We start from the raw sequence: 25,298 nt of genomic DNA on the forward strand, positions 1-25,298 counted from the left end.
GATAATTTTTTTTTTACTTGTACACCGAAATTAAAAGCCAAAATTTCATAAAACTGGAAAAGAAGCATTCATTTGCGAACTGAAAGTCATAATTTAATTGTATTTTATTTTTTTAATGTTATTACACCTTGTTTAAGATACCCCTATCAAACCGGCCGAATTTGAAACACGTGTTGTTAGAACTTACCCATCGATGTGACGAACTCACCCCATTTCCTGCATTTCAAACTCCCAAAATAGGATAGATTTGTATTCGTTGGTGGATGCGGACAAATTTTGTGGAGGAATTGCAGGCAACACGCAATAAGTAATTTGGCAAAGTAATGGAGATGTACACATCATGGGCGCAGCCAAAAATTAAGGCTGGGGGGGTTTTAGGAGCAACTAATACTTTGGGGTGTTGAGGTATTGCATACCCGCCAGGGTAAGTGGGAGTTGCGGGGGCCCTCCTCCAGAAAATTTTTAAGATTAATGGTTCCAAATGGCGATTTTTACGGCTTTCTGAGGGATATTTGATTAATCCTAAGACTTGTATATAAGTAATACTAATCCATTAAGTATAATGGATTAAATTTAAAAATTTGTCTGAGCTCTAGGGGGGGGGGTTTAACACCCAAACCCCCCCCCTCGCTGCGCCACTGGTACACATGAGCCCAAATACTGTGAAATAATAACCGGTATCTTATCCGCGGTAGGAGGCTACGCTGATCGGAAATATTCCGTATTCTCCTCAGCCCATTAATCGCCATCTAAAAATTGTTAATAATGAGTACATAATATGGTCTGGTATTTGGAGGAGGCGACCAGCAGGTGAGGATATTTGCGCCATGAGGGAATGGCATGAAGGGTGGAGGAAAACCCGGCGTCAGCTCTTAGCGAAGGGGACCACGGCTTAACGTCCCATACGACGGACAAAGTGTTGCGCTTGAAATGTCCTCCACACATCACTCATTTAGGGGTTGGGCAGTCTGAAAATTGTCTACCACCGCAGGGATTTGAACCCGAACCCGCCAGGGGGAATGCCAACACACTACCCACCACACCAACCCGATCCCTTACTCGTAGAATTACTTTTGTTGCTGTGAAAATACCCTCTAAGCATGCTTGATATAGAATTATTGAAAAATATTTTGACTTTCCGTAGACAAACGACAAACGTAAAACATTGCAAAAGTTGATTTAAAAAAATGAGTTTACCATGGTAGTTCAGCCAAATATTGGTTTTCCATGATGAAAAAATCACGAGTAAACTTCTTTTGGTGTGCCTCATCAATTTGGTGCTAACTCATTTTGGATTTTCACCCTTGTCCCAAAATTCTAATCTTTATGTATTCTATCGTTTCTCACTCATTTGGCCTTTGGGCAGCTCTGATCAAGTGCCCGAAAATCCCTCTTGGGGAACATCTTAGATTTAGGTCTTATAAGATCTTAGGGGTTTTAGATTCCCTACAACCCATCTTTTAAGATACTAGTATATAGTTAAAAATGCTGAAAACACCATATTTGCTTAGAATTATTGTTAGAATTGGAGTACATTATAATACATATTCTGATGAAACAATACCTTTGGGATGCCTAAGAAATGTTTGTTTATTGAAGCGTAGGAGGTCAACAAAGCATTTAAAGTGAACTTTCGATGTTTCCCGTAACTTGGTTTGAAAAAAGCGTCCGAATAAAAGTCTTGGAGCCCATGAAAATGTCAAGGTGACACTCGTTCTTTCAAATCTCAGCGTGGTTGCGGTGGTCGAGTGGAGTAACGTTTTGCTACGATGATAGTTGGATCGAGTCCACGTCGCGTAAATCATTGATCAAATCTTTTTTCATCGTATACACTCGTTTGTCACTCACACACTTGTTATACACTCATGTAATTCTTGAAGTTTTCATTTAATTTTGATTTTGTTGCCACAGCTTCATATGCCATTTTTTAAGGGTAATGAGTCATATTAAACTTAAGAATAGGGCAAAGGTTGTCTTATTGGTATTAGTGGCTACGCTTTATTGGCTACGTATTTGTAAAAGAGGGTTAACTGATGGTAAAGGGTGGATAAAACCCGGCGTTGGCGTTAACGAACAGTTCTTAGACGTTTTGTTTTTTTATTAGAAACCTATTGTTCTGCTTAGATAAATGTCGGCTTTAAGTTTTTGCTGGAATTCGTTTTCTACACAAACTCCTCGGTTTTCTCTGTTGTGCTGTAAGACTTGAAAACTTATATGCACTTGTGGCGGGGCGAGAGGAGGGACTCCGGGGGGTCCAGACCCCTTCCCTCCCACCCCCCCGAAATATGAAGCACACCTAATTTCATCACAAAAGAAAACCAATTATTAAAAATCATGAATTTACAAAAGATTTCTGTGAAAAATGATGACCGAAAACCGAAAGTGTTCTTAATATTTAGCAATGAAATGATTTTTAATCCATTACTTTGCCTTCTATTCATGACTCATCGGAGGTCAAATTTAAGGCAGGCCATATTTTTTTCAGACACTGAATTTTGATTCCAAGCACGAAAATCAAAAGGAGGTACAAAATACTGGGTATACTTTAAAATATTTAGGTATGAAATATTAGCCACGGTGTTAATTTATTCTGATCCATCTATACTTGGCGTGCTTGGTTGGCCGGGATATCAGAGGACAACAAACCCCGTCACCAACCGCCATCGCACCAACATACATCAAATAATAAACATAAAGCAGTAGTATCAAACAGTAGTAGTAAATTATGGGTAATATTTTGCAGTTCTGGATATCACAGTTTATGCCACGCAAATGAACAATGAATTGACATTCGGATGAAGGTTAAGTACATGGTCCTTTATAGTTGAATTGCACCTTCAAATCTTGTTGTAATAATCGATTAAGGATTTATCATGAAAAAAGTTTGTCACAAGTTCCTTTCGTTTATAATGATAAAGAACACTGCCTTGGTGTTTATAATTGACACCAGGATTCTTAAACACGTGAAAGGATATGATTTAATGCATGAACTTAAGAATGCCCCATGTAACCACCCAAATTGTGCAGGCGATGAACAGAAAATAGAACATGTTCTAATTTGGTTCCTTAATTCACGTGTTAACTCGTAGGTACGTGTCTACATCTGCGAGGAACCCTGCAAGCCACGGGCGCAGCCAGGAAATAAAGATGGAGGGGGTTGAGGTGCAACTAATACCGGGGTGTGTGGGGGTATGGAAAACCCACCAGGATAAGCGTGCGTGGGTGCGAGATTAATAACTCTTGGAATTTTAAGATAAATGGTTCAAAATGGTGAGTTTTACGGCTTTGTGAGGGATATTTTATTAACCATTACACTATTCTATTAGTAATATCAATCCAATTAAGTAAAATGGATTAAAATGAAAATTTTCTCTGAGCTCTGGGGAGGGTTTTATCCCCCAAAACCACCCCCCTCGCTGCTGGTGCAAGCCACCATCAAGGCCAGACAAGGTGTGATTACCTACATGCCAGGCATGCAATTCTCATCCGAGCCTTAATCAGATACGCGCTCGTTTACCGGACACAAAATTTAAAATGTAACTTCCACTTGTAAAATTAACGTATTGGCTCAAATGAGATCAGAGAACTCAGCAACTATTTGCCACAAATCAAACTACGAAGACTACGTAGATATGTGACGTCAAGAGAAGTATTTACGGCCTTTTTTGTGGTTAGGGTTGCGCCCTGAGTTCCCCCCACCCTCATTGTTGCCGACGCCCTCCACCCCCTAACCACCAGATCCACCCAACGACGCGCAAATCGAATCTCTTCAGACCGCCTGCGTAATGCACTCCGACTTACAATCAAGGCCAACAATTTTGACTCTTTCATGGAGAATTCGTGCCAGGAAACCTCCCCTAATACCCTTAGCAGTTCCCCGCCTTCCATCATCTTTTGTTGTTGGTGGGCAGTAAGTAAGAAGCAGTGCGTCACTATAGGTTTTACCGATTAGCCCTCATTCTGCCATTGTGCAGTTTGGGCCTCACAGCAGTTCGGTTAGTGCTGAGAGGTGGATGATCTATCGCTGAAGAGTACTGGTAGGTTCCATGTTCGTTAATAACCTATTATTCCATGCTATTTATACTTATTAAGTCATATTTTTTGATGATTTATGTGCAAGAAGGCAGCATTCTTTGACAAGATTATTTGGTCCAAATTAATGGAGTTTTTGTACCCGGAATTTTGGTATAGACTTAGCATGTTTTGTACCTATCATAAAAATCCGGCTGCAACAGCAAGGTTTAGTTACACGATACATTTCCACGTACAAGTTTATGTATGAATTCTTGAATTTGGTTCACGCATTCGCATATGTTTCGTTCAATTAAAACTTTTCAGAAAAGTACATGAACTTGTACCAGTTACAGTATCATGACACCAGGCCATCAATAATGGCTTAAATTGGTAATGGCTGTCGCAATTCCTTCTTGTCATATAAATTGAGGTATAATGTCATCAATACAAATTTTTTGTATTATACCTTAAGAGCTATTTCTTGTTTTTTTTAAGAGTTTACGAAAGTTGGAGTGAACAATTTTAATTAATTCATTGAATGAAAATACAAGCCTAAAATCAAGCTTTCAACGATCTCTTTCAAGCCTTTGGGTCAACCGTTGGAGCATTATCATCGATCATACTGCTAACAGAATGGAAATAATGTGAAGTTACCTGCTGTGTTACTCAAGAGCAGAAGCAAGTGTTCACTCAGCTATAAAGTGAAGTGAAAGTGTCAAAGGTTGTTCAAAAAATTCATTGTCAGTTTTGTGTTCAATGTGAGGTGTTGGTGAATATAAATACTTTGGTGAGTCGACGATGTAAAGCTAACCTCTGCCACCGATGGCCCTGACAGCAAATAAAAGGTAGGGAGTCATCTCCTCTTGCAGTGTGATTCAATATGAAGTTTAAGCTTTTTTGCGGAAAATTAATTCAATCTGGTTTTAGGACTCACTTTCTCTGAGGAGAAGGAAAATTCTTCAAAAAAAGGTGGCGTCTTTTTGAAAAATGCACGATTTTCTTTGAATGCAGGTTCTAGTGTTTTTTTTTGTAATAAAGCGGGATAAAATAAAGATTTCAGATTTGTTTGATAGGTTTTAAATGCAATCATTGCTCTTTTACTATCGTGTGACGCTACCACCAGTTTTCACAGGCTCGATTTAGTTGAGTTATGATTTAATGTGATAATTAATAAACTTCGCAATGTTCTATTATATAAATTATACACCTTATTAAGTTCAGCACTCAAGCGTCATTCCTAACAGTTAAAACTCCATCAAAGCGTCTGAAAGTGCAAGTTATGTGCTGATCAAATTCTCAAGGATGTATGAATGGAGTGAGAATAGGGTGACAAAGAAAAGAACAGCTGGATCACCACATGGGCAAAGTGGGTTAGATTGAAAACCTTATTTGGCTGGGGGAAGTAGATAAGCTTCTTCCCCCATTCCCTCTGCGCCCTCGACACATTAGCATGCAAACCTACGTGAAGCCGTGATCGCAGCGGGCAAGACCCTATTTGACCGCATCTTTCACCCATTTCATCTCCAATGGTGATAGCTAATAGCTAGGATAATTGTCTCAGTCTTAAGATGGTTTTCGTATGTATTTCATGAATAACATGACTTAAAAGAACATATCACTACCGTTCGACCGAATAGATCTTCTAAATAATGATTATATTCGTGGTTATTGTTCATGGTGATATATTCGTGATGATTCTATTGACATATTGCTTGCTAAAATCTAAAGCTAATCTCTCGCATTGTTCAGGGTTTATAACTTCAAAAGATCCTTTGCATACCGTAAAAATCTCTGTTGCATCACAAAACATGTATGATAAATCAACAGTTATACCCTATTTACGTAATTCTTTTGTTTATCAAAGATAAACCCCTCCCCGTTTTCTTGTTTCTTCGCGTAGTCCACGGAAATTGGAAACCGATTGGGAGTCGAAATAAAACCTGACGAAACAGTCTTGGTGTCTTTCAAAAACTCATCGTGATTATCGTAAATTCACGCATTCAAACATTCAATTATTTGGCGAATGTTTTGTCAGCTACACTCACGCTAAAGAGGCGGACGAAGTCTTTTATATTTTAGTAGACTACGAATTATTGAATTACGCAACACTGATAAGCAAATCTCGCCGGTGTAGTCTGAATTACCAGTGAAACATCCATAAAAATTCCCCTGCAAGAACGCATTGATTAAAATCCATGAACCCGTTTAGTTAGCAATAAAAATGACTTCAGTTGGGGTGAACAAGTTATGAACTTGGCGTGAGCTGAAGCTGGCATTTATTGAATCATTTCCAGACGGCTTTTTCTTAACTACAATGGTTATATTTCGAGGAGATTTTAATTAAAATTTGTAATTATTTAAAACATTTTTAACTTACTCAATATGACAGTTTTTTTTACCATTTTTTAATAATAATGACAACTAAATCAACGATAACTAATTTTAGTCGTGACAAACATTTTTTTCAAATGATGAAATGAATACATAATGACGTACCTCGAGTAAGATCACGCAATGAAGATCAAGAATTTTTAATGTCTCCACGGAAAGAAATCAATTCTATTAGATGCTCATTCTATTTTCCTTGAAGTAGCAGCTTCCGCAGGTAAATTATATATTCATTTGGTTACATAGGCTCCAGTGGTGTTCACATAGAACTATTTAGCAATCCCTTTTTTACAATGATGACAGCATCAGGTTACTCCACACATAATTGGCTTCAGTTGAACATGCATATCTGGGAAACGAAACTGCGAATGACCAGAAAATATAGATACTACTGTGATACTTTGATTTTTCATTGAAGAGCTATTCATTTCAACGACGTTCAAATGGAAGACTAATGGCATAAATATTCAGGCGAAATGACAATATTTTGAGGCTAGGAAAGGTGTGCCAGCTTCTGACTAGCACCATTATTAATGAACTAATGCAAGAGTCTTAGAAATCTTAAGCATAATATCTGTTGAATTTTGGATGAAGATGATCATATAGTTGTCTGAAATTAATAACACACATTATTTCGAAGATAGCATTTCTTTGTTGATATTAAATAATTTGTCCCAAACATTTTAAAGTTTAACGACTATTGAACTTAGGGCAGCAATTATGAGAATATCAAATAACAAATACGCAGCTGACATGAAGATGGGAAATCTATATAATATTTCTGTTTCATAGAATATTTACGGCCGAAATAATAGCAGATACCAAGAAAAATTAGCCAGTATTACCTTTAAGTGATTTTTGCAATAGGGGATAAAATAAAAAAGTATTATAGATTGGTTCAATAGGTATTGAATGCAATGATTGCACTTTCACTTTTACTTGAACATCGCGTGACACTTTTTTTTCACGAATTTTCGTTGAATTGAATGGAATCCTGGATGTTCAATGAGACTTTCATTCGGTTTTAAGGACTTCATATTAAAATTGTAAATAAATTTGGTACATCCATAGCAATGAAGTGAGTGGTGAATGGGATCATTTTTATGCACTCGCTAACTGACTCTCCTTCACTAAACCGCTATTAACCTCTCTTTGCCATACTTCTCACAATTATACTTCTCGATTTTATACTAATCGCATAATGGGATTAATTATATTCTTATCGTTCATGAACTCTGCAATATCTATTCACTGCCTATCTCTGCTTCTCACTCTCGTATGCAATAGTTTCACGTGATGTGCTACAGTAGTGACGTGTTTAAGCGCAAGTATAATCGCGATCACACCAAAATTACTATTATCAACTCTGTTCAATATTGCATAAAATTGTTATGTTCTCACTTACCTTAGTTAATACCGCCGAAGTTATCGCTCCTATCCTCGTTTCCCGTGAATGCGACGGTGACTTCAACGAACGAAGGAACGACTGGAAAGGTCCAGTACTTTAAAGAATTAAAAACTTGCAGAAATGTGATTGTACCGGATAGACGGATGGTGAAGGACTAGGGGGTGTGTGGGAGAAGGGGAGGAGCTGGATTGGAAGCGACAGTTGAATGTAGACCGTTGAGAAATTTCTCGTCCATATCTATCGTTTTTTGTTAGGCGATGACGTGTTCTGCACTGACCTTCGATATTACTGGAAAATTCAAGAATATTGATCCACGTGTATTGTGACAATTGGCCGTTGAAAAAATCCCGCGCTATTGTAGTATAACAGCGCCACCGGATGAACAAATATTTTTTTCGCGCGATATAGTTTTTTTATAATATATATATAATATCACCGTATTTACTGATATATTTTATTGGATAAAATTTCAAATGACTTAAAACCTACGATATTCAGTTGTTTCTATGGTTTTCGTTTCCATAAAAAGAAAACGATTCGAAATTACCGTGACGTCACAGGTATTCGTAATGTGGCTTGCGAAGTGTCGGAGGTCCTCCTCCCTCTGTGCATGGACTTCACTTCGCGGCTTGATCTCTAGGGGTAAAGAGGTGAGTACTTGACCAATTCTTTTGACGAAGGATTTTTCGTATTGCTTTCAATGTGCTGTCAATTCCCTGTAATGGAGAATTATTCGCAAATACCATTTATTCAACTTCAAGTAAACGCGATCAGAGTGGCTATTATTTTGAATTAACAATTTTTATTACGCCAGCCGTCTACTGGCGTATAACCTTGAATACCACGTGAGGAATCTCCCGTTTAAGTTAATGTTAGTTTCATGGTAGTGTTTTTTTAAGAATGCCGGTTATAGGGAAATACCTATCCCCTCAGGTTAAAACCGTCCTGTTTTCACTCTCAGCCCTGTGAATTTTGAATTGAAATAATATATTTTGTGAAAAGTATATCGGCGATGGTCGAAATGTCAGAGCCATTTTATGTGACGAATGTTTGATTATTCATCTTGTTTGATGCCTCTTGACAAACATAAGTACTAAGTGTATTCGTTTCTGAGCATAATTGGTGTAACTTATAAAAATTGCGTTCCGTTATTGAGTGTCGACATTTGCAACATTTAAGTAACCTGCGATTAGTTTAGTCTTTGAATTGATTGCAATTCTTAGGACATCAAAGATAACGGTTTGAATACAGGAATCATGATTCTTACAGCAATCCGGTAGCGTACTATCAGTTCTCCGGTAGCTTAGAAACTTTTTTCTCAAAGTCAAACTGATGATTTTTATCGCTGTGATTTTAAATATGAGGGATTTTAAGTATAAGTGGAACAGTGTAATTCATGTTAGCCACACTGCTTCGTCTTCTTGGTTATAAGAGTACCTAAATTTTCAAAATTTAGCTCCTATCCGTGAGCATCAGTCATCAACCCTAATTCGCCCTCTAAACATTCTCTCTCATTGCTAACCGAATGTTGAATTCTTCTACATATATATAGTTTCTCAAAAGGCATTTCACAAAGTACTCGATTTTTAATTCTAGGAAATAGCAATCAACTACTTCCATTCTGATATCTAACTGCCAATCCGAAACAGCTGTAATGATCGGTCATATAATTTTCATGAGTTAGAACTTTAAGAAAATATTGGCGATTCAAATAGCATTTACAGCGCTTCATTTGGAATTTTATTTTTTCACTTATACATTCCATTAATCAATATGCATTCCACCTTCATGGTTGTTAGAGTGACAAATTGTTCTAGGTTTTAACTACCATTATTCTTTAGTAATGCTCCATGTTAACTGTACACTTCAAGTGCGTCAACATTGCCAGCCTCTAATGCGAACTTTTTCTTTTCAGGTGCACGAGTAATATGGGGTAGCGAATAAACTCCGCGAAACGGGTGGGATTTCAAGGGAGAATTGCGATGAGGTTCCAAAGAAGAGGACGAAGACTAGAGAAATTAGGTGAGTTAATATCATCCAGTAAGTAAACATTATTTGATGGACATTCAAATATTCCCATGCATAGGTCTTCTATTCCTTTTTATGTCTCTTAGTACTGACATGTTAACCAAATCATGTTCAGTTCGCATACAAACTTATTCTGTGATAATGTTTTTGGCTAGAAGGTATTTTATAGTTTACTATTTTCGATAGTGTTTTATGCCACTCATACTCAGATGATTAACCAGTGTGATCCTCCGTGACAATGGTGCCTACGAATGCTACAGGAGTAATTTAAAATGTTAGAGGTTTACGTAGCTCATGTAAATTTTGAGCGATTACATTTCACTATATGATGATGCCATGTGGAGAGGAATGGAATATCTCAAGCTCCATTTCATACTCTTCATTTTTGGTTCCTTTGAAACGATATCCGAGGCATTTCTTTTCCTTTCTAATCATCCTTTTGTCCCCCGAGGGTTGACTTCGTCAGGCCATCATGATAAATGCTTCAAGACACGTCCGATTATAATTGCCCGTCTTGTACTTGAAAATTTCACGGGGCTTCTATTCTCTCCCACTCTTACGAGAAATTCCGCATTCCTCACTCGGTCGATTCAATTTTTTTTTTCACAAAAACGCATCACCAACAGTTTCTCCACTGCTTTAATTGTCCATCATTCATTGCCATAAATTATAAGTTCCGCTGAATTGTTTCCTTACTTTATGCTCAAATTTCCTGCTCTTGTAAGTAACTAGATCCTTTGTTTTTCTGAAAATCGCTTTGACTCATTTATACTACTGATTATTTCTTTCTTGCTTGTTTCATCGTTGGTATTTCTGCTTCCCAAATAGTATAGTTGGTCGACCTCTTCCACTGTTTGTTTCCCTAGTTTTATGTTATTATTGACTTCGTCTTTTGCTACACTGTAATATTTTATGGTGATTATCAGATGATATAATCTTTTTAAATGTTAAAAGGTCTCTGCTCATGGATATTCATGACATTAAGACTCCTTACTGGTTTTCTTTGATTTCATCAAAACTTTCTAGTTGTAAATTTTGAAAATTACCCGAGAAATAACACAGCCTCGTCTCCCCCAGTTACTAGTTCTTGATTCTTCAAGGCTAGGTCCTAATTTTATCACTACCACTAGTTTTATTGTAGTTGTGGATTATTAACCTGTTAATGTTAAGCACCTCAATTCCTGTAAGATGCTAAGAATTGAATTCTTAATCTACCATGCCACTGCTGTGACAAATTCTGGTCTTAGAATTTGGGCTCCCATCTTCACCCTACTCGAAATCCTTTTCGATTGTTTTCGTGGCAAGTCTCCCTTCCTTGTACAACTCTTCCAGTTATACAATCCATATCTTCACTTGTATTGATTTCAGCCATTAGTTCTCCGTTTTTTTGTCACTTTCGTTTTTACATCTGACCCTCTATAATTGAAATGGTTCCTCTGGGCTGCTTTAAGTGTTCCCCTTGCATGATGTTTTTTAAAGCATTCGTCGTTCGTGTTTCTCAGACCTCCCTGGCTTTCCGACAAATATCGTTCCTCATTCTCATTTATCATTTCTCAGTTTTCGTATTCTTATACTTCGGTAGTATCTTCAGCGAAATTCAAGACTTTCTGCGTGATCTATTTGATTTTCCTTTTCCGTAGAACTTCTTTAACTGCTTCCTTTATTTCACAGCTTAAGTTATTCTTACTCTCTTCTTCCTGAAGTTAAACTTGATACAGAGTTTTTTTTTAAATTTTCTACTTGCCCAATGCTTCTCAACGCTTACTTCAGTTCTTTAATTATTTTAGGTAGGCATTACATCGCTATAAGTTATAGCCACTGTCGGTATAGTTAGGTCCTAGGGTAGCTATTGTCGTCCTATTCTTGGTTCCTGAATATTTCTTTTAGCCAGAATTTAGTCTGTTTAGAATCTTCTCGTCTCTACTGGCATTTTCCTTATGTATTTTCTTCGCTTGATTTGGCTTGCGGTCAGTGCCAGTCTTAATTTTGGATTCAGCATCCCTCTTTGACGGTTATTCACTCGTCTTGACCTTCGCCGGTGATAGCATTACAGTCACCGAAGGTTTCTTCACCTCTTACCTGCTTGATTACTTCTGTGGTATCTTGATAGACCTACTCCACCCTCGCATATTTTAGAATTTTTTTGTAGGCTTGAAAACCTCCAAAGCTGCAGTAGTTCTTACTTTTGGTTTTTAACGTCACCATTACCAACCTTTTATTTAACTATATGCAGATTTTTTATCGAATTTCTTTCTAAGCTCCATCCCCACATCGTCATTACAATTTTTCAATCTTGCGTGTATTATTATGTAAGTAGCTTCCATTCCTTTGTATGCTTCTATTCATATCGGTTGTTATTGTTTACCTAAAACTCATCTTCATATAGCATATTATTAACGGGTATTCCACTATCAATTGTAAGTACTATAGTTTTCAATAATGTGCAGACACCCACGATACCCACTTATCTGATGGTCGTTGGAAACTTGGAAGGTCGGCACATGAAACAACATGCGCATCTATCGTTGTCACAACACCAAGAGCCGACGAGGAGCCCCATTGGAATTAAGACTAGCGAATTGAATACACTGAGGAGACACACACGTCCACGCTCACGTTGTGCCCTCGGAGTGTTTTCTTTCGGGTTCCGAGGCGAGGTTTTTCCTTTCTTTAGATTCATATTTGCACTCACCGTTTATGTCTCACTAATACGTGGCTACGTTGCCGAGGTCTATTTTGTCCGCGGTGGTTGTCTTAAAGGTCTAGAAGGGTTGTCTTAATATTCATTTCTTTATCACTCATAAAAAGGGGAATTCCTAACATCAACATTATGTCTATGCAGATGACCAAGGAAACATGTAATGCTGAATTTTTTAACCGAGTATAGTTATTTAATTAAAACTTAGGCTCAGAGATATTTCGCATTGCGAAGATTTTCATATGACATTAGTAAACCTAGGAGCGGTAATGCCGGAAAATTGTTGAAATTTCTATAACGCATGGGTAGGACTCAAGCTTCGGTAGCTCAAGTTTTCAGCAACCCAGCCGTCAGTTAAATGGGTGTGTACCATTGCTGTAGTTGGGCCGGTACGAGTCGGTACGGCGCACCCCCTAAACTCCAAACTCGTTATATGGGTACCGGTTAAACTACATTTTAAAATCTGTTTAAAAAATAGCCCTAATCTAAATTGTTCAATGGATTTCAGAAATAAAAATCGGAAAATATTTATGCACTTGTTTACAGTTATCTCGAGGCATAGCTTGGAACTAATATAAGAGTTTGACATTTCAATCGCGGCCGGATGTATAATACATGCTCAGCTGTTGGCAAATTTTGGAGAGTACCGCCTAAATTTTATTCCCAATTACAGCACTGGTGTGTGCACATTATTGATAACGATTGTGCATCTCACTTGTTCACTTATATGAACTAAAATTTAGCAAAAATTTCAGCCAAGGAACATGACACAGTCGTTCCCTTTATCCACACTAATGTAAGAATCGCGCACACATCCCGTCAATTTCCGTATTTGAAACTGCCATTCAATGAAGCTCCAAATTTGGCGTTGATAAATATAAAGCCGCTGCCGCCGAAGACAAACCCAACACCCTTCCCGCCTGCACCTGTGTGTTAACAGGCATGGCACAGAATTGTATAAATTTTTGCATATCGGGTGTCCTTAACGCTGCTGGTACTTGATAGCCTCGGGCCGCCGACATGATGGGAAAGTCCACACGGGATTAATGGAGGACCACAGCTGCAATGTACATTTATATTTCTAGTTACCTTCAGGCAAATAAAATTTAAATTTTATAATGGACTGACACTTGCAAAAATTAGTTGCAAGTTTCTCTCGTTTCCCTAATCAAAACTGGTGCGACCCTGGTAGTAAAGTAGAGACAGAGTGTTTGGTAAAAAACAGCGCATTCCCAATACGAAAAAATATACAGCATATATCTGTTTCAATTTTTTTGCAGAAAAAATGGTACTTCGTGGTAATTATGTCCGTATATAGCATTTATTTAATTATTACTCCTCTGCTCTCGCAATCACTCTTCATTATGCCTACAATTTTGGAAACTATATTATTTCTTTTTTAAATTCCTGTGGTGAACGCCTCATTCACATGAGAAAACACTCTCTTGATGCAAAAATGCATTCACTCATAGGGAAATAAGGAATATTTAGGGGTGTAAACAGAAATTTAAGTATTTGATGATCTAAGTCGTAACTCTTGAATGCTATTAATTGCAAATATTTCACTTCAAAATAATGGAAAAAAGTGGATCGCATTGCACTCATCCCCGCTCCGCGGACATTTTAGTAAACCGATGAAAATGCGACCGAAGTGGCAACAGAAATCAGCCGTCTATGGGATGGATTTGGGCCTCCTCTAAACAGTCCCCTGCGGCGTCTTATGTTTTTGTTGTGTAAAGTTTTTCATGAGGGTTCTCTTCTCTCCTACTCTGCTTAGGACTTAGCATTTCTTACTCATCGTCAGTCGATCCGTTTGATCCTCATCATTACATATACTTCCCTATGGATGGATATGTGAGGTTCATCATTCATAAATATCACCACTTTTCGAAAGCCTCCACCATTGATGTCTTGACTGCTGTCATTGTTCATGCCCCTCGTCTGTAGAGAATCAGTGCGTAGGGATTTTCCCAATGGAACTTCGCAATGAAATGCTATTTTGTTTTCGGTTCCAAGGATAATCGGTTGCGACGTTCCAAATGAGAGAGTATTACCATAGAGTAAGTATATTCTAGAGGGCTCACGGCATAGGAGGAAATCGTATCGACAGTTTTAATTCTCAAAAAGCAGGAAGATGGCACGAGTGTAGCTAGCCAGAGGGGAGAGGGTCTTTTTCTTCAAGGTCACCTCGCCTATCTCCTTTCCTTCCCGCTCCTCGTCTTCCAAATTCTGTCAGTCCCCCAAGCATCGAAGGAAGGGAAGGTCGATGTTTACATCGGCCTGAGAGAGCATAGGAGGAGAGGCGGCGCACTAAGGCCCAGATCGCGAAAAACTTTGACAAAAATAAGATTTTCGTTGGATTATTGGATGTCTTTGATCTCTACACGTTTTTTGGCATGCTATTTTCATTTCTGCAGTTATTTTCACGAAAAAATATTATTTTAGGCGATACGTGGAACTTTAACTTATTATATGGCTAATTGTAACGCTGACTGCATAGACGAACGCAAATCATGATAAAACATGAAAATAAATGATAATTAGTTATGAAGTATGAGTTAATGATCTTTGAAATTAGTCAATAAACAAAAAAGGCTAAAAGAGGGTTGTTGGGTTCATTGACTTACGTTAAAGAGGTGCGATTTTCAGGTTTCGTGAGGTTCTTCTGTATGGACTAAAAGTAATTTTTAAATAAATGTCAAAATAGTATTTAAGTGACTCTTCTTTTCTCATATAAGCATGGTGAATGATTTATAACTTTACGGATTATGTATTATAATTATTCATCATCAGATTCTTCCCAATCCCACCCATCCCTTTCTTCACATTCGCTCGCAGAATTTTGAGACTCTAGAAAGACCAAGAGATCACGAACCTCCTGCGAAAGATCTTTAAGGCCCCGACATTTGTTCAGTCAGTTCCTAATGTGCTAATAAAAGGGTTCGATGTCAGGATCAGTCACCGGAAAATATCCTCATTCGTATGAATTCGAGATATTTTTCTCGCGTAATGCTCGCGGTATTTTCTAATATCTTTATTGCGAGAATCCTGGGCCTCCTCCGATAGTTCTTCAATAGGAAGAAGAGCCGACTCGATTAAATCTGCACCATGTATGCACTTTGTGCTCCGTGGGTGGCATGTAAAACCATCCATAATGTCTCACAAAATTTTACGCTGTATCTAAGCAGAACTTCTTAAATTTTACCGGATCAATCAAAAATCCGCAAGACAGAGATCTCAAAATTGTTGAGAATTGAAAGATTAACTCTTCTTCTACTCCTGCAAATTTCTTGACTTCAAGCAGCTTCGTTTTCCTAATTTTGGAGCGCGTAGTAACGTCAGTGAATTGTTTACTTGGCCTACCCCTTTGTATATCGGATGTACCTGTTAAAAAATGAGAATACTAGAACAATATCCCAGGGGACCCCATGTCACCGTTAAAATACTAGGAAAATACGAACCCGAGGTGCTTGGAAGGTTGCGAAATACATCAGGGAAATCAACAATTTTGTCCAACCAGTTGCCATTCCTCTAAAAAAAAGAGATTAATCGAGAACTAGCTCGCCATCTTCTCTCGTCGGAATAAAAAAATTTCATGTTCAAAAATTAATAAGCTCAAGTTTTGCCTTTCATCTCCGTGTAATCTGAAACAACCCCCTAGATATGCATTCAAATTCCTTTTTCGAGCAACTATGGTTTTCTCTTTTTTCTCCAGCATTTTTCCGTGCAGTTCTCGCCGCGTAAATGTCCATGAAATTTTTGACAGTCAACAATAATTACACAGGTTTGTAAAAAGCTACACAACAGTCCTCTTTCTACAAAGTTTAAATATAAAATAGAAGGGAAAATATGAAAAATAGTGCGTGCCTCGTCTCAGACCAATTTAAAAAAACGGAAACTAGAAACGGAAATAAATGAAACATAGTATACCTGCTCAGTAATCCTTATTTATGTGGTTGTCAGGAACTAATAAATTACTGAATCACATTTTTTTAGTTATCATATCACTATAACTTCTTTGTGAGATCACTGTTAAACACAAAAACTGTGGCCAAAATAGGACTTCTCAATTAGTAATGGGTATGCGTTCAAATCGACAGAAAAGGAGAAACTGAAAGGTACCAAAATGTTTTGACCGCTATTTGGACGGAGTTAAAAAGAAGAGCCATGGAAATGTGGCCATTCCCCCAGATAACTTGTAGGGGTAGGGTTGGACCCCGTAAAGAGAATGTGAAATGTTTAGATTTTGTGCGAAAATGCATGCTAGCGGCGGACCTGCAATACAACCCGTCCAAAAGGAGGCGGGTGGAGGGTAAAGACCTCATCTATTAACACGTGAAGCTTCAATTGCAGGTCAGACCGCCCCTAGGAAAGCAATAAACTCAAGTTAGGTGGTGCACCAAGTTAAGATAACAAAAGGTCCCGACTAAGGACCACTTCCCACGTCCCTAAGGTCCGGCATGTGTTCGGGAAACGGGTCTCTTGCCACTTCGGATTGAAAGAAAGGGAAGCCGGTAGTGGATTTTCCCATTAGCAGAGCATGCAGCCTATCGTATTTACTTCAATAGATTACCAAAACGCGATTGAAGTCGTTCTGAGAAGCGATCGAATACAATACAATTAACGCTAAAGACCTGAAAAGAAGGAAACCGGTAGGGTTTTTAATGCACACTGTGTGGAATACAACAAAGTTTATTTTTGTGTCCATAATATATATTTTATTAATTAAAATGATCATTTGCAAACTTTGTTGTATTCCACACAGTATGCATTAAAAACCCAACCGGTTTCCTTCTTTTCAGGTCATTAGCGTTATCGTAAACCTCTAGATAAATACCTGAAAATATCGAAACCGGTTGAGTTATTTCATTAGTACTGTATTGAATACTAAATGGTTTAGTTTTGAATTTATAATGTCACCATACCGCGAAGTGAATTCACAAAACATTATTCCGAATATCTTCATCTCACTCATAATAATATACGTTCGTGATCGTCTATTTCATCGCCTGGTGTGGTCCTAAAAGTAAAAATGAGCAAAAATTGGTCTTTAGCAACTGCTAGATTAGGAGAGGAAAAATTTGATTTAAATGCACGTTTACAGCACTATTCATAACATCTTCTCATCCACAATATCCATCTAATTATTAATAATATTTTCACCGCGGGAATAAACTGCCTCACGTTTGTATCCTGCCGTTTTATTCTGCCCTCAGCCTTGCTAATAAGGGACATGCAAATATCCTCACTTATCATCAATTATTATCGATAATATACGGGAACATCGGCGACCAACTCCTTCTCCATCATGTTTAGCATGCTTATTCCAACGCTTTCATACCCCGTTTCCACCCAAGGCCAAGTTCAGCATTCCTTCTGTTTCCTTTTTTTCGCCTCTTTAATGTTCAAGAGGCCTGTTCAGACAATTTCGCCTGCTAAAAAAGACAGAATCCTTCACTTCCATAAGCTTCCAAATTTGTTTACATAAATATCGTCTTTTTCCTTTTCGTCCAAATGATATGCATCGTGGGACACCCCCGTCCAGTTGCATCAAAATATTTGCAATTTGCATCAAACTTTTTGGACAAATATTTTGATGCAAATTTGACCGTGGGACACCGGCTTCACCTATGTGGCCTTTGTGTCAGCGCTTGGCGATGCTTTTTTGTCAAGGGCCCAGTGAATGGTTGGTTTCATCCTATTGGATGAAAATTTAGAACCTGCCCTATCCATTTGGACAAAACGGTGTTTTGTACAAATGATAGTACCAAAAGCCAGTTGAATGAAATATTAGGATGTCGAGGATTTAAAAGATTCAGAAAATTATCTAATTGCCTGACAATTCCGGTCCAGCGGCAAATGATGTAGTCAACATACTTAGCGGTACCAGAAGATGTTAGATGAGATAGAATGCCCGAATCAAATAATTGGCGTTTTGAATTGTCCGTAAATATTTCGGCTATTACAGGTGAAAGGGAATACCACATCGCAAGGCCGTCTGTTTGGTGATAAATATTCTTATTGTACAAAAAATAATTTTGGCTGGCACTCTGTTCCATTAGACAATGGAGTTCACAAAACACACTGATTTTAATATTGTGGTCTCTCAATAAGTAACAAAGTTGTTTGTACAGGTACAGAAGTATATAGATTTTTTAGGTCAAATGAAACTAGCTTGGAGTTGGATGGTGACGCATGAGGTGTTGAAGTTTCTGTGGCAAAATGATGGGGCTATTAATATTATATTTTGGTGAAAAACCAGGCAATTGCCTAAAGATGATATTTAATTTAGGGGCTAATTTATAAAATTACAGCAGGAAGATAAAGCTTTTTTTAACACTTTTTTGGAATCTATCCATTGGATCACGGGGGAGAATCACGAATGAGGTATCCTCCAACACATCATCACATTTGTCGATGCATGAGACCTTATTACGGATTAGCACAGTGTTCCTTTTTTCTGCTTTGGAAATAATAAAATCTTCTTCGTTTACCTTCTAATTGATTGATCAAAATCAACTTGGTTGTGATTAACTTTCATACGGTGAGATGTACTTGGATTAGCAAAGGTAAAATAATTATATATATTGCACAATTTTATTTTCCTACATTCTCGCGCCGGAGGGCTACTTGTACGTCGACTCCGTCGAAATGTTTTTACATCAGATGGAAGTTTTTTAACCTTCTATAAACACATCACTAGTTTTTACTCGTCGGGACATAAGTCCTCAACAATGGAGGAAAATGAGGGTTACATCTCGAGAAAATCATTGATAGATGACATTTCAGCCACTCAGAGGAAGTAACTTCGGAAAGGCTCGTCAACAGGTCGGTTGCAGTTCGAAGTTTGGACTTAAAACTTTATGTTGCATGATCTCTGCCTTCTCTTCGGGTTTCCACCGCGTCCGTTGCCTTTTGGCGAGAACAGTTTCGACAAAAGCCAACGGACGCGGTGGAAACCCGAAGAGAATGCAGAGATAATCTGATCAACGCCGCGAAAATCTTCGAACCTACTTTATGTTGCATGATTATAACAAATCCTGTATTAGTGTTGAAAATCTGCATTTAAATGAATAACTTGTTATCAAAGACAAAAAATAGGTTTTGGACTGTTAAAATGTGTACGAAAAGCAATCAATATCTAATATACATAGAATCAAATGTTTTATAACAATTAATGAATGGATAACTCAAGATTCTAACGCGATAACATATTTTAGCCTACGAATTAGGATTCCCCATGAGGCCTACGAAGCAAATTTTGCTTGCAGTTTCGATACGCAAAACTGCATAATAGGAGGTTTAATTCCGAAAAAGGGGAGGGCGGATAGTTTTGAATTGCCATATTTTTCTAGTGCCGCAGCAACTTACAATTAGAATATGCCAAAAATACTCCATTCGATATTGCTATATAAATGCTCACCGCGTAAAATTTATCTTTGGATATTTAGTTTTTCGGCCCCTGGGAGAAGGGATTCATTCATATAATGAGGCAAGAATTTAAGCAATGAGTGAACCCGGGCCCAATTCCAGCCGATATTTGTTTTACTTTTAAGAACCTCAACTAAATGCTAACGCTTAAAACAAAACTTTCCTCAAACGACAATGCGTCTTGTTATTGACGAGACGACGATTATCACAAATATGATCAGAATAAGGTCTCAAGGAAAGACAAAAACATGCATTAGATGATCCCCGGCCCCATACGTAAGACCTGAAGTAGAAAACTGGTACAGCCGAAAGAAACCTTTCCATTTTCGACGTGGTAACAGAATGGGGCATTACTCATCCCGCTATCGAGCAAACAAATCAAGGTCACCGACCACCCCTATTCCCAAAAATGCTACTGCTGATCCATACCTCTTGTGTTCGTTTGAAGCTGTGCGCTTAAGAATTCATTACCAAATACTTTAGTTACCAACTGTGGTGAAGAGGCTATGACCGTTAGCGAAAGGCAAACAGTGCATTGTTGTTCAGTGTAGAGATCCAATTTCGCATTCCCTTTTTATTGTAATATTCCGGCACTTGGTGTTGTAAATAGCATTTACACTTCACCAAAGTGAGGTATTTCCTATCTGAAGTTCTGAAGCACACTACGCGAAATGTATTTCATTCGATATGTTGATCGTTCAACGATGCGATGACCATCAATAAGATTTATATTGTCTCTTGAAGCGAAAAGATCTTCCCTCACGGAAAATCTCTTCCTCGTCAAAACAAAACCCTCGCCTCGCCAACCTATCTGATGGCAAAACGAACTCCTTAGGAGGCGGGAGCTTTCTGCGTAGACCCAGGCCAGTAAGGAAAGCCTGACGAGGTGCGGCCATTAAAAATGCATAACTCCCTTTGTAATTGAGATAAAGTTACAACTCTTTCACCAAAAATAAATTTATAGTTTTGTCCAAATTTCATACGCAGCATAAATGGACCTATATCGTAAGATACGAAAGTTAGCAGGCGATTGATTTTTACCCTGCAAAATTCCAAATTTTTCGTCCGAAAGATATATAAACACACATAACAACGTTGAAACTGAGTTATGAACAAATTAAAGTTTACTAGTATGGAAACAAATGTGCTATGAACATTTCCTGTAAGTTTCAACTTTATACTAAGAACAGTCTGCCGGAAAATGGATTAGGAATATAAACTCGGAAAAGTCAAGTAACTAGCCGAAATTCGAGAAAATATTTTTTATAACAATTGTTATAAACAAAATCGAATAATTAATGTCTCCACTTAATGTAGCAACCCTTTCTGCTTCAGAATATATTTTTAGACTTGTGGAACGAGCAAATTAAAAAAATTGCCAAAATTCTTCTAGTGACATCTGGTTAATCGCTCTAAAACTACACCAAAAACGTATACGATTTTTGTACGTGTGGTGAGCTCTCTATATATACTTACTCTATGGTATTACCCATTACTTTCGGCATACCCCTAAGGGGTAAGCGTGCCACAGTTGGGGAACCGCTATTGGAATGCATTTGAATGTCTTCTTTCAATTTATGATGCAAAAAACCTTTCTGGATCATTTGCAACGAGAATGGAAACGTAGTTGTTGAGGTTTACGAACACGAGTTGTAGGCTACTTCATTATTGTATAGAACTAAAACAATGCCTTCCTTCATCTCCTGTTCATTCCGATTCTCCTTATACCGCCAAACGCAGGCAATATCATCTTAGTACTGGTGATGTTTTCCTCATTCGGCCGTGCAGTCATTTCAGAATTGAAATGGTATCTATTTTTCCATGCATTCTTGTTATTCACGTCTTTGCAAGGTAAGTCTTGCACTCGACGGTGGTTTGTGCATCAGGCTGTGCAACTTTTCGTCTCGTAGAAAACTGGCTTTGTTGCCCATTTGAATTATTTTTTCCGATTGCGATGGCCTGCATTCGCCCCTGGTGGTGAGTGATCAGATCCGTCTCCGACTCCCAGAACGCTAATTCCTATACAAAGGATCCCGGTGTTCCTCAATGTCGCTCGCATTATCGTGGGCACGTACAACCTTCGCATATCGTAGGAATGAATTTGTTGGAGAAGAGAGACATCCGTGAATCTTGATGCAGTCCTTCCACAAACATGTGCCCCTTGTTTTTATCCCCTCACGGTTTAGATTTTGATCGGCATCATGATCATTTCTGGTCAGCAATCCTGACATTGTATTCACGCGGATCTCCCCTGAATTCTCCTAACAGCTGATCTTTTCACACCAACGTATTTCTCTACTTTCACATCCGCCTTCACTAGTCCCATATACTTTATTCGAGGTCTTCCTTTTCCGTTATTGTCATCTACAAGTGCCTCAACGATTGTCTTCTTCAGGCTATCATGTCTCAAGATATGGCCTATGGGGTTGTCTTTAGTCTTCCTGTGAAGGTTGTCATGAGGCTTCTCTCCTTTTCTTCTTAGGACTTCCTCATTACTATCTCGGTCGATCCATTTGGTACTAATCACTATTCTGTCGCACCACATTTTGAAGGCCCTCATCATTGATTTCTCCGCAACTGCCATTTTTCATCCTTCACTTCCGTAGAGAAGCTACTCCGAATATAAGTTATAGTACATTGTTTCCTTGCGTATATGTTCTTTCAATGGAATGCTCCGGCGTCTGGGCTATTTTTCTGATAGTAGTAATTTCTTACTTGAGTCTTCCATCGCTAGTTATTCTACTTCCCAAATAAAAGAGTTGATATTTTGATAGTCTTGGATGATTTTATTAGTATATCACGTCACAATTATGCCTAAATTCGTATGTTTTAGGAAATGGATATTCATACAGGTCCCACGAAATGAGCTAAATGTAAAATATTCTGAATTGAAGTTATCAAACCAACGTTCACCTCGATTTTGGAGTGACTCTTCTTTATGGTTATTGCATTATCTTCACACATTTTGTATCAACTATTTTTATCGGCTGTTTTCCCGAAGGGTAATTTCATTTTGTAAGCAAAAATTCACAAATATCATTGGCCAAGAACAAGGGTGAGAAAATGAGGATTCCGCTTAAGTCCCAAATCCCAAAATGTTTATTGAAATTAAAGGACTTATAAACATTTAGAATGGTTCATTTAGATTTATATCTCAAAAAAGAAACTAAGTTATCGATATTGATTTCGCAAGTTTGAAATGAAGGCGGAAGTTCGATGTTATATGTAGTGTATATATCGCTTTTATAAAGCTGGTAACGTAATTTTATGCTTACATTTTTAACTTTATACATGGAACATATAACTTTAAATGCTAAGGCGTTAGTTATATAATTGACATGATAAATGGATAAAATAATAAATGATTATTTAATAAATGCAACTAGAGAACATCTTTTGGTGCTTAACCTTGAAGTGCAGTGTATTATTTTCTTATCAGCGGATTGACATTTTTGAACATTTCATTCGCATTAGATCAGCAAATATTGAATATGGTGGTATTTTTTTGGATGTGTGATTGCCTCCTTAATATTAAAAATTTTCTGGATCTCTACGAGTCACATGAAATTGAGTTAGCTGTAGTTGGTCAGAAAAGAGATCAATGCATGGGAATATTAAAAGAAAGTAGTGCTTTTATAAAGCTTGTATTTTTCCTTTCAATTGGCTTTAATTTAATTTCCACTTTGCTCATGTTATTATCTCCACAATTCTTGACATTTACTTAATGAACTTACTTGGAACCCCTTTTCTCTTCTTTGCAGAATCAAAGAGTTTGGAAAAAATGTCTTCGAAGCAAGGAAAACTGGAATCACCAAATGGAGAAGTTCATCAGCTGCAAAGGAAAAAATTGGAAGAAATTAGACTTCAATGCGGGAAGGGGGGGTGGTTGAAGTGAAAAGCTCTTCATCGCTAGGAATTTTTAGGCTGATGAGGGATATTTTTGTGCGATTCTCTGGGTTTACGTAGATGCGTCTTTTACTCATGCGTTCGCGTTTACACTCAAATGACACATGGTATCAAAGAGTTTGGAAAAAATGTCTTCAAAGCAAGGAAAAGTGGAATCACCAAATGGAGAAGTTCAATTCATCGGCTGCAAAGGAAAAATAGAAGAAATAAGGCTTCAATGCGGGAAGAGGGGTGGATGAAGTGAAATGCTAGGAATTTTCGGCTGATGAGGGATATTTTTGTGCGATTCTCTGGGTTTACGTCGATGCGTCTTTTACTCATGCATTCACGTTTACACAAAATGACACATGGTACGAATCAAGATATGAAGGAACATAAAGCAAAGCGTCGAAATTGACTAGGAGAGTAAAGAATGAATACATGGTTATACGGTTGCAACTAACGAGAGGTTATGATGAATGGTACCAAAAGTAAAGTGAATAAAAACATTCACAAAGATCATTAGCCAAGAACAAGGTAGAGAAAATGAAAACAGCGCTAAAGAAATCCCAAAGTCCCCAAATGAATACTGAAACAAAAGGCCTTATAAACCTTTAGAATGGTTTATTTAGATTATGAGATCTCAAAAAGAAAACTTAGGTAGGGGTGTGTGTGTGCGTGTGTGAGTGTGATGGTATTTTTTTGTTTTGGGAAGGGCAGTGCTATGTATATTTATGTATGTGCTACTAATCCTACCTCTCCACAGATTCGATTCATCGCTGGATTTGAAGAACAGAAGACTGAAGACAACGGTTGAAGTGCGTGTGCGCGTGCGAATGCGTGTGTTAGCTTTGATTTGGGCCATTCGGGCCGACTGATTTGCGTAACGTAAGGATAGGCGATTAACATGCGTGCGTTATTTTTAGCCTTTTGAACCAAGGTTTGGTATTCACGCTAATCCATTGCATCGTACAGGAATGGGACTTTCACTTGGTTTGAGTGCAAAGATACCCCCTTGTATGTTGTCGTGGAGTGTATACTAGGCTTTGGGGATTTTTAGTGCAAGGGTATTTTATTTTTGTATGTGCTACTAATCCTACCTCTCCCCAGGTTTTGAAGAGGAGAAGAGGACAGCGAAGTCATCTCTGCACTTGAAGATTAGAAGAAAGAAGACGACAGTTGAAGAGGACCGCATCACTAGGACAATGCGAGTGTTAGCTTTGATTTGGGCCATTAGGGCCAAAGAAAATTGCGTAACGTAAGGCTAGGAGTGCAAGGGTTATTTTATTTTTTGTATGTGCTACTAATCCTACCTCTTCCCAGGTTTTGAAGAGCAGAAGAGGACAGCGAAGTCATCTCTTCAGTTGAAGATTAGAAGAAAGAAGACGGCAGTTGAAGAGGACCGCATCACTAGGACAATGCGAGTGTTAGCTTTGATTTGGGCCA

General features: G+C 38.0%; 1 long non-coding RNA gene across 2 annotated transcripts; it reads left to right on the forward strand.

Annotated features, from left to right (window-relative positions):
• Positions 1-3,961: 3,961 nt before the first annotated feature.
• Positions 3,962-24,538, forward strand: LOC124174002. 2 transcript variants are annotated; one of them, XR_006868827.1, is made up of 4 exons: positions 3,962-4,037; positions 4,510-4,859; positions 9,726-9,832; positions 23,729-24,538. It is a non-coding gene; the product is annotated as an uncharacterized LOC124174002 (long non-coding RNA). The 2 variants fall into 2 exon arrangements; XR_006868828.1 differs by having other exon boundaries at positions 3,976-4,037; positions 4,599-4,859.
• The last annotated feature ends 760 nt before the right edge of the window (positions 24,539-25,298 follow it).

Source organism: Ischnura elegans, chromosome 2 (assembly GCF_921293095.1).
Source record: "Ischnura elegans chromosome 2, ioIscEleg1.1, whole genome shotgun sequence".
In the NCBI taxonomy this organism is placed as follows: Eukaryota; Metazoa; Arthropoda; class Insecta; order Odonata; family Coenagrionidae; genus Ischnura; species Ischnura elegans.